The sequence below is a fragment of the Podarcis vaucheri genome (genome assembly GCF_965113315.1).
Source record: "Podarcis vaucheri genome assembly, chromosome: 2".
Lineage (NCBI taxonomy): Eukaryota > Metazoa > Chordata > Lepidosauria > Squamata > Lacertidae > Podarcis > Podarcis vaucheri.
The window spans coordinates 2,259,076-2,275,220 of record NC_138760.1 but is presented as its reverse complement, the minus strand read 5'-3'; the positions used below and the strand labels follow the sequence as shown (position 1 = coordinate 2,275,220).

The window sequence follows — 16,145 nt, the reverse complement described above, 5'->3', positions numbered from 1 at the left end:
TTTTAAATTAAACAAGCAAAAGACAAAGGTTTTGGGGAAAAAATTGACAATTGAGGAATCAGAAAGGTTTCAGAAAGAGACAGACTTAAAAGTTGTTAAGAAGGTGAAATACCTAGGGGTTAACATGACTGCCAAAAACCTGAATTTATTTAAGGACAACTATGAAAAGTGTTGGACAGAAATCAAAAAGGACTTAGAAAGTTGGTCAAGACTAAAACTTTCCTTGTTGGGCCGAATTGCTGCGATAAAGATGAATGTATTGCCAAAAATGTTGTTTCTGTTTCAGACCCTACAGATTGTGGACAGAGTGGAATGTTTTACAAAGTGGCAGAGAGATATTTCTAAATTTGTCTGGCAGGGCAAAAAGCCCCGAATAAAATTTAAAATACTAACTGATGCTAAGGAGAGAGGGGGGTTTGCCCTGCCAGATTTGAGGCTGTATTATGAATCTGCAGCTTTCTGCTGGCTGAAGGATTGGTTTCTTCTTGAGAACACTGATGTCCTAGATCTGGAAGGGTTTAACAATGCTTTTGGATGGCATGCTTACTTGTAGTATGACAAGGTAAAAATCCATTAAGGCTTTTAAAAGCCATATTGTCAGGAAGGCTGTGTTTAATGTCTGGACAAAATACAAAGACTTACTAGAAAACAAGACCCCAAGGTGGCTGTCACCAATGGAAGCCAAGGCTCAGAAAAGACTCAATATGGAGGCCAACTGGCCGAAATATTGGGAAATATTAGAAAAAGAAGGAGATACTTGGAGATTGCAGAGTCTTGAGAAACTAAAGGATAAAGTGCGAGACTGGTTACATTATGCTCAGATTAGGGAGGTCTTTAAGGCAGATAAAAAGTAGGTTTCCAGGTGGAAAAATCGAAGTTAGAAACAGAACTGTTAGAACCTAAGACCAAGGTACTTTCAAAAATGTATAACTTGCTGTTGAAATGGAGTACACAGGATGAAACTGTTAAATCAGCTATGATAAAATGGGCACAGGACATTGGGCACAATATTATGTTTGCTGACTGGGAAAAGTTATGGACCACCGGAGTTGCCCCAAAATTATTATATGGATGCGAAGTATGGACTACAGCAATATCAGGTAACTTGGATCGTCCACTTCATATGTTTCTGAGATCTCTTTCCGGCGTCCCGAGATGTGTCTCAGGTGCAGCCCTACGACTCGAGTTCGCCCAGTCCTCAATTGTTAAACGAGCATGGAGCCGAGCCATTTCCTACAGCTTCCACCTACTAACATCGGATGCTCGAATTAGAGGTGGTTTTTCCAATCTGATCCTAAGAGATATTCATAATTCTCCTTGGAAAACTACAATTAACCTCAAATTACGCTCTCTTCTCAATTTGAACTGTAAAACTGTCCTTAACTTAGAGTGTATCAGCCCGGCGGCCCTACCTCTAATTAAAAAGAAACTACAGCAACTTGATTTTTCTAACACAGCTTCCTATGCAAGAGGACCGTGTTCAGGCCTAGCCCTAGCTATTCCACCCCCTGAAGGGATCCCTCTATACTGCTTCACAATTTCTTCGGAGGCTAAGCGTAGGGCCTTTACCTGTGCCCATCTCAACTGTTTTCCTACAGCAGTTCTGTCGGGTCGTTATTCCAGAGTTCCCATTGCAAATAGAACATGCTCTTGTAATGACACGGCCCTGGAGACTATGGACCATGTAATGCTCTTCTGTCCCAACTGGACAGATGAAAGATCTCGGTTTTTAACCCCCCTAGTGAATAAGCTTCATCTCCCAATCCAGCCTTGGATAGTGTCCCTCTTTCTGCAGGATTCTGATTGTTGGATTACCGAGATGACAGCAAACTTCCTGCTTAGTGTGATGAAGAGGAAAGCGGCACCAATGTCTTCTTTAACACCACAGCTGCAGTCGATACACCGCACAACCGAACGAAGTCCCAAGTAGCCTTATTGTACAAGGACAATCGAACTAGGACATATCTGAGGAGCTGAAGGACCCTTTAACGGTCCTCCTCCAGCCTCAACAGTTTTTTTGTTTGTTTGTTTGTTTGTTTGTTAAAGTAATCGCCCAGGACAATATCTACCTTTACCTCCCCACCCCTATTTTATGTTGTTATCTCAATGTATATTATGCTATGGCCACACGGCTAATGCAATAAATCAGTGTTTCCCAACCTTTTTTCGGCAAAGGCACACTTGTTTGATGAAAAAAATCTCAAGGCACACCACCATTACAGCCTCGTGACGTCAGCGCACAGCGTCACACCGGGAGGGACGCACGAAAGTGTAAGTTTCAATTTTTTCCCCTCCCCTCCTGTGTAAAGGGGAATGCACTCTGCTAAGTAAAGGCACTTGCCACAGCAGCGTCAACGTCACAGCACCCATCGGCACCCAAGAGAGAAGGGGTCTCAGCAGCCCTTTTGCCAGGAAGAGGAGCAAGAACGAGAGGAGGAGGAGGAAGAGGAAGAGAGTCCCCCCCCAAAAAAAAACATTCTCCTTTTGATCTTCCTTATTTGCAATTCCTCATTGCAAAACAGCGGTTGATATACAGCTGATTTTTTTGTTATTACAGTCCCCACCCCCTCACCTAGAAAAACACCACCTGTCAATTTTATTATTATTATTATTATTATTATTATTATTATTATTATTATTATTATTATTATTCCCCGCCACTCTGGGAGGCTGAAGCCCTTTAAGGCTTCCTTCTGTCCACTCTCTGTGAATTACCTGCCCGGAGCGGGTTTCTGGGGGGGGGGCGCTGCTGCCGGTGTCCTCCCCGTCGAGTCTCGCCTTGCCCGGCGCGTGGCGGCCACCCTTTCCCACACTCTGCCGGCTGCGCTGCCAAGCCCCGCGGCTCGGCCTGTCAGCGTTACCGGGCTCGGCGGGTGGTAATTCCCGAAGAAAGCTGGCGGCGCTTGAAGAGCTGGCAAGCCCCCATTTGCATGTCTGTTTTCCGCAGCCCTTGGAGAGGATTAAGTTCCCTCCTTCCTGCCAGGGAACCTCCAAGCTTTGGGGGTGGGGGGGGAGGCAGCAAAGCGAGGCAGGAAGGAGAGCGCGGCTTGGCTCCTCGCCGCCGCCGCCCCGCCTCTCGCTGCCGGACTTGCCCGCCTCCCTCCAGGCAACATCTCGCAGCACACCAGGCAACATCTCGCGGCACACCAGGCAACATCTCGCGGCACACTAGTGTGCCGCGGAACAGTGGTTGGGAAACAATGCAATAAATAAAGATTTCAAGACCACCGGAGTGAGGTTCACGGCATGTAATGCCTTGAAAGAAAACATTATGAAAATGATATACAGGTGGTACATGACCCCAGTCAAGCTGGCAAAAATATATCACTTGCCTGATAACAAATGTTGGAAATGTAAGGAAGCTGAAGGAACATTCTTTCACCTCTGGTGGACGTGCCCAAGGGTTAAGGCTTTCTGGGAAATGATCTACAATGAGTTAAAAAAGGTATTTAAGTATACCTTCCTTAAGAAACCAGAGGCCTTCCTTCTGGGCATTGTCGGCCAAGGGGTGTTAAAGAAAGATAAAACTTTTTTTATGTATGCAACAAGAGCAGCAAGAATACTGATTGCGAAGCACTGGAAGACCCAAGACCTACCCACACTGGAAGAATGGCAGACGCAACTGATAGATTACATGGAGTTGGCTGAAATGACTGGCAGAATCCGGGACCTGGGAGAAGAGACGGTGGAAGAGGACGGGAAATAATTCAAAGACTATTTACAAAAGCATTATAAACTGTATGAATGTTAGGAGAATGCACGATTGAAAGAAACATGGCAGCAGTAATTTAATTGTAAGACATATGAGAATAAGTGACGTTTTATGAAATGATGAAATTTGAAGCAATATTATGTTCAAGCCAAGCAGTTTAATTTATGATAAAACCATTTAAAAGTTGGAACATAATATCTGAGATTTATAAAATAAGAATGGAAGTAAGGTAACAAATTGCTGCATATAACTACATGAATGAGAATGCAGGGAAGGGCGATGTGAGGAAGTCTAAAGATTATGAAAATATGTTTTATGAATAACTTTATTTTATTTGTATTTTCCTTTCTTATTCTTTCTTTATCTTATAATCTTACTTTGACTTTTTCTGTTTGTTATATGGTGATGGTACTTTATGTGTTTGGTGGTTTGTTTGTTATTTAAAAATCGTAATAAATATCTTTTTTTTTTAAAAAAAAGAGAGAGTCTTTAATGCAATAGATCTGCCAGGACAAACTTTTTTGCACATGTGGGTGGTAGTTGCTGTATCAGGGCAAATAGGTGTTCCCTAAAATGGGGTGGGGGAAGGCATTGGCTGGCCACAGTCCACTTGCTATTTTTGAAAGAGAAGCTGATGGTGGTAGCAAAAAAACCGTGGACTGCACTGCTCAAAGGTGTAGTGAGAAGAAGAGAAGAGTTTGGATTTGATATCCCTCTTTATCACTACCCGAAGGGGTCTCCAAGCAGCTAACATTCTCCTTTCCCTTCCTCCCCCACAACAAACACTCTGTGAGGTGAGTGGGGCTGAGAGACTTCAAAGAAGTGTGACTAGCCCAAGGTCACCCAGCAGCTGCATGTGGAGGAGCGGAGACGCAAACCCGGTTCCCCAGATTATGAGTCTACTGCTCTTAACCACTACACCACACTGGCTCAATGGTGAGTGAACTGAGAATACAGCATGATGGGAATTGTAGTTCTGAGCATGAAAAGTTAAGAAGAGGACAGAGACAAAGTAGCTTTGATGGGTCTTTGGATTTTGACAAGTTGGGAACATAAGATATGGGGAGCCATTGTGGCTAGGAGCTACGGCTAGGCAATACCCATTTTTCAACATCATGACAGATGGGCAGCTGAACATTGCAATATACTGATATATCACAGTGTCATGATTTTTTCCACATTGTGATTTTTGCATAGCGCGCGCACACACACACACACACACAATTCACAATACATTGCCAGGTCAAAAATTATGAAACCAATATCACGATATGGACTTCAAATCAGTTTTGGATGATATATTGATATATCGCCCAGCCCTACTAGGAGCCACTGTTTGCCTTATCCTCCATGAATTTGCCAACTCTTTTTTAAAAGCCATCCCAGTTGGTGGGAGCAAATTCCAAGTTTAACTCATCATTACACCAAAAATAGGAACCCATTAAAAAGCCTTCATTTTTTCTCTAAATTCCTTTCCACTTCCCAAACTTTCTTCTGCATTCAGCCCTTGTCAGATTATTAATCTCTCTGTCACCTTCCTCACTGTTGCAATAAAGCTATTTAGGGGGAAGGTGTCTGGCTCACAAAATTCCTGATGTTGTCCAAAGCTCATCCATCTGTCTGAAGTGTTTTGAAATCATAACCCATTTTTCCTGTCTTCTGTTGAAAACTGACAAGTTTTTCTGATTTGTAATCCAGCTAAATTTGTATGATGCTTAGTAAAAAACAAAACAAAAACCCAAAGGTATCCAAAAGCCTTTTTGTTAAAAAAAAAAAAGAGGGGCGTTTATAAAGTTTTTATTTGTCGAAAGAAAATGAAGAAGTGGCATTTTTCATGGAACCTCAGTTCACTGAGGAAGCTCCAGAGGCAAATGCAATAGGATCAAGAGTTTTCTTGCAAGGAGAGCATGTGTGGAAAGTAATGGTGGGGTTTTGTGATGTCCTTTAAAAATGTAGTACTTTCTGCATGAGCAGAAACACTGATAATACAGGGGAAATAAAGCACCCAGGCCACCAGTTATAGTAGTGAAAGCAACATCAGTTCCTCCCAAAGGATATGCTTGGAGCCTCCAGTCAGCTGCAAACCTCATATATCTTCCAAGCTGTTTCTCTCCACCTCCCACTAAGGTTGTGCACATTACTAGCTAACTAATAGCCAACAACCACCAAAAAGCCATTAAAGACATGTATCTTACTATGTATTAGAATTGTAAGCCTGTCATCACGTTGCAGTTTGCATGGCCATCCATAGGTGGCCAATGTAATCCCAGAATGATATCGAAACAGCAGGCAGGAGAACCAACAAGCAGTGTGGGTGGCAGGCAGCCCAGGCAAGCTGTTGAAAGGAGGTACTTCAGAGAACAGTTTGACAAAGCAGACTCTGAAGCACACACCCTCCCAGGTAAACCATCATTGGCCATGCCAGTGCAGTGGTGGGCGGGGCTAGCTACAAAAAATAGGTGGAGCACAAGTAGGTTGCAACAGTTGGGTACATTTCAGATCCACATGAAGCTAGAGGTTTGGTTTCTGCATAACAACATCTCTCCATCCAAGGAAGCAAGGGGCATCATCACAGGTCAGGGATGCATTCCAACCAGGCTAAAGCACTCAGAGAGGATGTGGAGCAGGGCAAGAGAGCATTGGAGCTTAGACAGAGCCCACAGGACTAAAAAGAGAGGTCTGGAGAGCCAAAGTTGGCTCCGCGGCCTGAGATTCCCTAACCTTGCAATAAGTAAATTGGAACGCAGTTATGGCAGATGTGGCTGTGCACTGTATTTGCACCCAGGCACTCATTTGGGTCCCATTGAACTTGATAGACTGGGATTTTATGCATTGTGGATGGTGCCAGCATCCTCTCTGAGGCGATTTCTTGAGTGTACAACATATGCTCAGAGCTGAATAGGGATCAAGATGCATAAAATATCTTTGATAGACCCCGCTGCCCCCACCACCCAACCATCCATATATTAATGTTGCAAAATTTGGATGTACAAATCCAGCCAAAATCCAGCAAGTCAAAGCATGGCACTGCTACTGACAAGAGCACATACAAGCAACCCACAGCCCATAGGCTGCATTGAAATTAATAGATCAAAATTTGTCATGTTCATTCATTTCAAGGGGTCTACTCTGAGTAGGAATAACATTAGATACAGCCCCATGTTGCTTTTACATATATTCATTCCATATCATTTCCACATTGATCTGTGTTTTGTTTTGCTTAAAAAAAAAGACACCATGAAAAAACACAAATAAGTGAATTTCAGTTTCTTGAATGCATTCCTAAATGTGTTTTGATGCATTTTTTACTCTGAGACTGCAGTGCAAAATTTGGAGATGTGCAAAATCTGAAGGATTTTGATTCTGAGCCACAGTATTAAGAACAACAACAACAACAACAACAACATATCTCTTACCCTCCTTTCATAAAAAGGTCCCAGGAACACTTTGCAGCGCATGAAACCACAATTAAAACATTAACTTATCCACATTAGTATGGGAGGTCAGTTCATACTGGAATCCCCCAAAATCAAATCCCTCAGGCTTCCCCAGCTTTGACAGCACCAATCACTTCCTTTGAAGGCATTGCAATACCAGCCATCGAAAGGCACTTCCTCCCAACTTGAAGGTCCCGGAAATAACATAAATCATTCACTAACCTCAGGCAGGAAAATGCAACTTCCATACATTGCACCTCTTAAGACTGGAAAAGGTCCACATATTTTAACAATTTAAACTGCAGAGACACCATTAACATTGCTTCGAGCAATCATATGGGCGAAACCGCTATTAAAAAGATATATTTGAATAGTTGAATGGGGAGGGAGGATTTGGTTCTTATTTGAATATAACCTACATTCCAAAACCATACTGTGAACATACAAACATACATATGTTTGTATCTTTGTATTTTAAACCAATAAAGATTTAATAAAAAACAACAAAAAAAAACAGTCCTGTGACTAGAGCCACCCTGCAGAAGTCACACTTTCCCGAATTTTGCAATATATTTCTCCAGCCAAAAAATTGCAAACAAAATTGTGTACACTTGGGGAAAGTGTGTTTTAAGATGCACATCTTTCTGAAAGTAATATAAAATGTATTGTTTTAAGCAAAACTGCACAAAAAGGTGAGGAGAAAGGCACATTGTGCTGACGAACTTTAATAATGCAAATGGATGGAGAAATGTAGCAAAGTGAAGTTGAGAAGATGAGCTGTGCCAAAAGTGCCAGGGATACATCTCTCCCTCTGCTGGACACGGCAGCCCCCTCCTGCTTTCTCCTTGTGGAGTCATCACCACACCGCCCACTCATATACCACTTGAACAGTCATGGCTTATCCCTTTCAAAGATCACAATGTCCCACACTAGTCTTGCCAAACAAGACAAACCCCCAAAGTCACTAGTCCACACTAGGTTTTGTTAGCCCATCTGATGACATACGCCTACAATGATTTATTAGCATAGCTGCTAAATCAGAATCTGTGGCTTGACAGAATCAAATGGAATTTGGCTTTCATGGTCACCTGGATGAGGTTTATGCTCGCCAGAGGCAACCAGACAAGAGGCCTGCCCAATGCTGAGTCATGTTCTGAAATGCCAAACATCTGCCACATTCTGTCCCACAAAGCCCCATATAGGATTGCTACCTCTCAAAGAGAGAGCGAGATTCATTGAAATACATGCATATTAAAAGTGATTTTGCATTGCCTTGCTGTGGAGGTGCACTGGGGCCAAAGTACTGGGTGCTGACTTGGTAAGGTTATAGAGGGTTCCAAGTCAGCCTTTGAAATGGCCCAGTAAGGGCTTGCTGGGTTCTCTGCCATGCCCCAGCTCTGGGAAGGTACACATTACAACACGCCCTCCTTCACCCACCCCATCCGCCCAAGGCCCGTCTCATTGCAGGGGGTTTGCAGGAAGCTGGATGACCGCTGGATCCCTTACAACTCTACAATTTTATGATTCTATGGTGTCATGGCTGCTTTTGACAAATTTCTTCAATCACTGCTCTCTCTCTCTCTCTCTCTCTCTCTCTCTCTCTCTCTCTCTCTCTCCCTCTCTCTCTCTCTCAGCAGCTACAAAGATTAATTATGTACAGAAGATATATTCCCCCAAAGCATTCAACAGGGCTTTTTCAAGGTACTGAACAAAATGTGAAGCCTATGTGAAACCTACCATTTTAACAATCAAAAGCCATTTTTAAGGGACCACATGCCATTGTTTTTCCTTTCCCTCATTTCCGATTACAGAAATGCCCCTCACAACAAACCCACCTTTACCTCTCAGCCTCTCTGATTAAAACTGGCCATCAGCAATCAGCTTAACTGAGCTCAACAGAAGTTCCTTCCAGGCACAGGATTACAGCCACACCGTAGTTGCTTTAGGCTCCACTCTTATCTGCCACCTTCACCATTGACAGGGTGGTTGGTTCATTAGGATGCACAGCAGAGAGAATTGCTGGCTGATGGAGAGGCTCCACCTCTGGCTCTACCCACCACCAGCAGCCAGTGGAAAGTCCCCAGGCAGATACTTCAGGCTGAGGGAATGGGGCTGGTGGCCCAAACCTCGGGTCCTTCAGCTGGGGGGGGGACAATCAAAACTGTCCCTGCTCCTTCTGCGCTGCTTGACACAAGCTGGCCGGGTTTTGGAAACAGCAGTGGCTCCACCCCTCCTTACAATTGCTCTGCAATTGCTCTCCTGTGCTTGCTTACGTGGGAATATCTCAGCAAAATGGGGACTGCAAACCTGCAGAGGATTGTTTGGTAAAGAGTACCGTAAGTCTGTTTACAAGCCCCAGAGACAACCCTGGGACATTTATGAGAAAAAAGCATAGGGTTGGGTTGGAATGCTTGTGTCTCTAATGGAAAAAACTACCTTTTCAGACTTTTTTTTTGCCAAAGCATTTGGTTTAACTCTAAAACCAGTATGTTCCTGTGTAAATAGAAGTTGACACAGGGAAGGGACCACTTTACCTACTATTAATCCCCTGTAACCAAGATGGCAAACACCCCATCTCTCTCAGATACATCTATATCGATTTGTTCCTCCTGAGAATAGCCTGCAGCGTCATGAGCGTGTGGCACTGCAATAAGTAGCCCCCCGAGAGTCCACCCAGCAGCAGCAAATGCTGCCCCATTTATCTTTTGATCAGGAGCGAAGGCACCAACCCAATGCAACAACTGCTTTCCAATCTTCATTGACAAGGTTGTGGGCAGGGGTCAGCCCCGGCAGACCCTTGTCAATTACAGTGGGTGAGGGAAACATCCTCTGGCATCCAAACGGCTGGCTAGAGCATCTGTGCCTAAGGGCGGGGGGGGGGGGAGGATGTTGGGGGAGAAGAGAAGAGGAAAGGAAGGCAATCTGGAACCCATAAGCTCTCTTGATGTTTGCATTATCGTGGAGGACTGCATTGGTCTGTGCACGGCCCCTCCCCTGGAACGCCTTACCCTATCCGTAAAGGGCATTAACAACATTTTCATAACGTCCCTCCTCTCTTTAGCCCTTTAGGTAGGGTGGAGGGAAAGGAGGGTGAATAAGCAGATCCTTGAAGGTTGGAGCAACTCAGAAAGCCTCTGCCGCTCTGGAAGCCGGGGGGGCTTTTTTTGGGAAGGGTCCCACCCTTAAGGTTGCCCCATTTGAACCTTGGGTCGCCTTGGCTTGGAGGCACCACGACCTGTTAGATCCAGGTCTTGCCGTGTCTACTGAGAGGGAAGGGAAGGAGACTCACAAAGGATGAAAGAGGAAAGCATGTGCCCAGATTCACCGGAGGGGAGCCTGGTGACCAGCGAGGAGGAGAGCGAGAGGGTCCCCCAAAAAGGCCTGCGCAAGAGGACCCAACTAGGCAAACCCCTGGCCTCGACTCCCCTGCAGGAGTGCAGTGCCCCCTCGCCCCAGGGGAAGCGCAGCAAGCGCAGCCCTGTGCCACAGACCTTCGAGGACATGCACACGCAGCGGGTGATTGCCAACGTGCGGGAGCGCCAGCGCACCCAGTCGCTGAACGATGCCTTCGCTGAACTGCGCAAAATCATCCCCACGCTGCCTTCCGACAAGCTCAGCAAGATCCAGACACTGAAGCTGGCAGCGCGATACATCGACTTCCTCTACCAGGTTCTGCAGAGCGATGAGCTCGACCACAAGATCTCCAGCTGCAACTACCTGGCCCATGAGAGGCTCAGCTACGCCTTCTCCGTCTGGAGGATGGAAGGGGCCTGGTCCATGTCAGCATCCCACTGAGACCCACCGGGAAGGTATGTCCTGTTCCATGCTCTTCTCTTACCTTGCACTTCTTCTCTAGGCTGAGTTCCAAGACCAGGGCATGGTTAGCTGCAGACTGCTCTTTAACTGTAAAAAGTTATAGTGCACATACAAAAAAAGCACAGCTTTGGGCATGTGCAAAATATCTTTCCAATCGCAAGTGAACAACCATAACCAGCTGCCAGATATCTGCTACTAAGCATAAGGGCTTTCTGGGCAGAAGGTTGAAAAAACATGGTACCCTGACAGTCTTTAGATTTGAGCAGTTTTAGACTACACAGAGACAATGTGGAAGTTGAAAGTGGCACATTCCTGCAACCGATGGACACATGCCTTTCTTTCAGCCCACAGTCACTTCTGGTCCCCAGACCTACTTGCCAGGAGAAGATAGTGGGTAAGGAATAACCACACTACAGGCAAAGGACTCCTCTCTCTAAGACACCAGCATAAAACAATGTGCACACTGTCATTTGTCCCCTGTATAAAACTAAGAAAAACCCCATGGCATTTCATAAAGACATTGATACAAGAACTGCATCCTAAGCACACTTCTTTGGAAGCAAGCCTCTCTGCATTTGGTAGGACTTGCATTCGAAAGACGGTGCTTATGACTGCAGCACTGGGGGGGGGGGGAGGTAAACTTGGGTCAGCAACCTGGGTTGTTGTTTTGTTAGAAATAGGCCTGGGGTTTTTGTTTTTTGTTTTGTTTTTTGGTCCCTCCTAAATTGAGCAGTTCCTGGATTTCAGTAGCAAAATCTACCACAAACTGCTGGATATGCCAAGCAGGTGCTGGATCTTAGCTGAAACCGACATGCTTGAGCTGGGCATTTTTATGTGTTTGATTAAGCTCTACCTATATGTTCATGTGTATTCAAATTTCATGAACCATTTATTTCTATAAATGGTATTTATGTAAGCAGAAATGCCACAAATATGTATCATTTTCTGTGCCTGATGCAGTGCCAGCCCAAGGCGGTCTCTCTCTCTCCCCCCCCCTCTCTTGGTGCCTATGCAGAGCCCACAGAGACCAACATTTTTGTAAAGTCTCACTTCACCATTCAGATACCGATTCCTGCCAATGGCTTGTCCACAAATTCAGATAAATTCAGAGATGGTCAGGCCCAGAAGATGCCTTTATCCTTTCAAATGAAGAGCTGGATTATAGAAAATTAAGTACAAATTGCTTTCTGTTTTGGCTGTAGGTTGTAATCCAACATCAGTCATATTTAGAGTAGAGCCACTGAAATGAATTGAGAGGACTAAATTGTGCCTTCTGATTTCAGTGAGTCAGTTTGGAGTATGACTAATGTTGTATACAATGTTTTATCTTTATTTTGTGTTTGGAAGGCAGACCCATTCCATATCGCCTTTATAAGCAGGCCAACAAATTTTTCACCAGGGACACATTGCATTCATCCATTTCTAATAGAAATATAAAACCTATACTCACTGAAACGTACATTCAATCCCCCACAATTCTCCTCCATGTCAAACACATTCATAATGAGACAAATAGGCATGCCAGAGCCCCAAACACACTTCATAACATGACTTACGAAGGCATCCTGATTTTTGTATATTATGCACAAACCATCTGTCACCCTTTTCATGTTCCTGCAAGAGAAGTCAGCTTTGCTGTTCCCATTTCACAGACTTGGAAATGGAGGTTGATAAAAAGAGCCAATCGCCTGGATGCCTGTTCATGTGCCTGCCCTGGATAACAATGGCACCTGATCATTATTTCTATGTGTGAAAATGATGTGTACTTCCCTCAGAATAAAACCACACTTTTGGCATTATATGGTAAATGTAAACAGCTAGCATCTCCTGCCTCCATATGTGTAATCACAAACATGGATTAAAACTGCACCACTGCAGATATGGTTTTAAATTGGGATGCCACAAATAGATAAGATAAGATAAACTTTATTCACATTAGCCAACAGCCATAGCAACATAAAACAAGCAATATATACAAATAAAATATATACAAATAAAGAAGACAGCAATGGGTAAAAAGGGCAACCGAATGGCCAAGATTATCATTCAGATAGTGGCCCTTAATCTCATTGCACCCTTGATAAACCTAGCAACATTTGCTGTTGTCTGATAATTTTTTATCCCACAAATATTTATGCGCTCCTTGCTGCCTCAAGTAGACCTTAAATGCTACCCCACTTCCCTCTGCAGTTAGGGTCAACATTTTTAAAAAGTCTCACTGAACCATTTGGACATAAATTCCTGCCTTCATCTATTCCTTTCTTGCAGAGGGCAATGATTTCCTTTGGACATGGTTTAAAAAACCCCAAAATTCAGCCGTCTGAAGCAGCTTGCACCACTTTGCTGCGTGGTATGATTGGCTCAGTTTTGGTGCATTAAACTGTGCATTTCCTGCTGCAAATTCATAGCCTGAATAGTCAGGGAGCCAGTTTGCGATTATTACCATCAGATCCACACATAGGCACCCAATTTTTTTTGCAGGGTGTTGCGCAAACAAGCTAAACACACATCGGATGTACAGCAATGATTCAAATCAGAGAGAGAAAGGGTTCTATGCTCTTGAACAGGAAACATGATGCACAGATATGCCTACCTCAGTTAATAGATGCACATGAAATGCACTGCAGAACAAAGATTCAGATCTGCATTGCAAAACAGAATAATTGTAAAACAGCATGTGGGGAGGCAGAAATACTGAGGCAGGTTTTAGACACCCCTAGTTGGCTACATTGCTTGACACCCTGACAAGTCAGCTGTGACTTTAAGGGTTTCCAGGAAGGAAGAATTTCACTAGCTGTGATCCCTTCCCCTGCCCCCCACAACCTGGATTTCTCTCATTTAGAAACTGAAGAATCTGGTCCTGGATGCCACTAAGGTTGCCCAGGGAGTTAAAGAATGTTATAAGGTTACTTATTCATATCAAACAGGTATCCGATGCCAAGAGCAAAAAAAAGGAAACTTGCACTAAAGTACCCCAAAATTCTGCAACAAGGAAAGCATAATTCTGTGACCCATATAAGATATCGGCAAAAGTTTGCAACCTCTCTTCTTTTGCATCATTTATCCTACATTTTATTCTTCCTTTGCATACATTTCCCCGAACCTGTTATTTGAAGTTATTTGAAGTGATGCAAATAACTATGTGACAGAGCAGGGAAGCCCAGTCTTCTGGTCGCCATAACTCTTGTTCAGCAAGCATAGTCTTGCAACTATAAGGACTAGAAAGCTTAGGGGAAGAGATAGAACTTAGTGGTGTTGGCGCATCTGCTTTGCGTGCAGGGGGTCCCAAGGTACAAATCCTGGCATCTCCAGTCAGTGCTGGGAAATAATTCTGTCAGAAACCCTGGAGAGCCACTGGCAATCCATGCCAAGAGTACTGCGCTTGAGCTGGATAGACCAGGCTTCTCTCTCTGCAGGAGCAGCTTCCTATGCCTTATGAAAAAAGGAAGCAAGCCAGGATCCATGTGGCCCAGTCCTTACAACTCTGCTTTCTAATGCTTAAAGACTTGGGGCAGAGGCCCAGGGCGCAACTCTGCATAATAGTTGCATGTGCTGATTTCTATGGATAGATGTCTCTGATAAATTGCAATGGCAGGTGGGGAGCAGAGGTCTCAGCAGGATGAAATAGGGAAAGTGAATATATATTTCTTTTAAAAAAGGGGAGGCAGGAGATCCGAGGTCTGCTGCAAAAGACATGAGACGTGGGCCCTCTAGGCCACCTCCTAAATACTCCCCTGCTCAAAAGTTAAGTTCCACTGAACTTTAGGGCTACCAAAACTCCAAGTAAGCATGCAGAGGATGGAAGCTTTCTTTTTTTTTTTTTTTTTTAATTTTTTTTTAATATATTTTTTATTAAGTTTTCTTCATCATACACAGCCAAAGAAGAAAAAAGGAAAAAAACCCTCTAAAGAAAAACAATACACATTAAAGAAAAACATTGAGTAAGAATAAAAGATTAGAAAAAAAAAGAAAAGAAAAGATACATACAGACAATTTACTAATAACAACTTCCTTCCCTTCTGATTTCGGGTTCCTACCTTTAATGATTTCAGTCTAACAGCTGGTATAGGATCTTTGATTGTAACATTGGAAGATTAGGTCAAACCTACTGTAGTTGATAAGCTGCTAAAATTACTATTGAAATAAACCATAAATTTGTTCCAGTCTTCTTTTAGCTTTGTATTTTTTTGATTTCTAATTCTTTGTGTCATTTTCGCCATTTCTATAAAGCCATAAAGTTTCAGTTGCCAATCTTTCACCGTTGGTAAGGTTGGGTTTTTCCAATTCTGGGCAATTAACATTCTAGCCGCCGCTGTTGCGTATTGGAATAAGGTTTTATCCTTTTCCGGTATTTCTTTTCCCACCATCCCTAGTAAGAAGGCCTCTGGTTTTTTGGGGAATGTGAGTCTAAATATTTTTTTTAGTTCGTCATATATCTGATTCCAAAATTTTCTTACTCCCTCACAAGTCCACCACATATGTATGAAATTCCCTTCATTTGTTTTGCATCTCCAGCAGGCCTTGTTACCAGTCTTATACATCCTATTTAATTTTTCTGGGGTTAAATACCATCTATATATCATTTTCTCTAAGTTTTCTCTAATAGCAGCGCTTGCTGTAAATTTTATTCCCTCATTCCATAATTTTAACCATTTCTCCTGTTCTATATTATATCCTAGGTCCCTTGCCCACTTTACCGTGACTTCTTTAATTTCTACTTCTTTTGTATCCCATTCTAGTAAGATATTATACATTTTAGATAGCAGCTTAGATCTACTTTCAATTATTTCAATTTGGAATTTTGATTTCTTTTCACTCATTCCTGCTTTCTTATCTTCCGTCCATCTTGCATTGATTTGATGATAGTGTATCCAGCCCTTCAATTTCCCTTGCAGCTCCTCATACGGTCTTAATTTCCAGCCTTCGTGGGATCTTATCAATAAATCTTCATATGTTAGGTTTTGTTCGTCCAAATTTGTTTTCTTAAATGATAAAATATCTATTGGGGATAGCCACCAGGGTGTTTTAGGTTCTAACAGTTTTTTGTTTCTTTCCCAAACTTCATATATCGGACCTCTGATAATATGGTTCGTAAAACTCTTATGTACTTTTCCTTTACTTGACCAGAGGTAGGCATGCCATCCAGACCTGTTTTCTACACCTTCAAGTTCCAATAAGTC

The 16,145-nt window shown here is 43.3% G+C and overlaps 1 pseudogene across 1 annotated transcript in view; it reads left to right on the top strand.

The window, feature by feature from the left end:
- The first annotated feature begins 10,155 nt into the window (after positions 1 to 10,155).
- The window catches only part of LOC309524500 (twist-related protein 2 pseudogene), a 29,964-nt pseudogene continuing 23,974 nt past the window's right edge, over positions 10,156 to 16,145 (top strand). Inside the window, exon 1 of the transcript XR_014224588.1 lies at positions 10,156 to 10,958. The product of XR_014224588.1 is annotated as a twist-related protein 2 pseudogene (transcript). The remainder of the gene's footprint in view (positions 10,959 to 16,145) is intronic.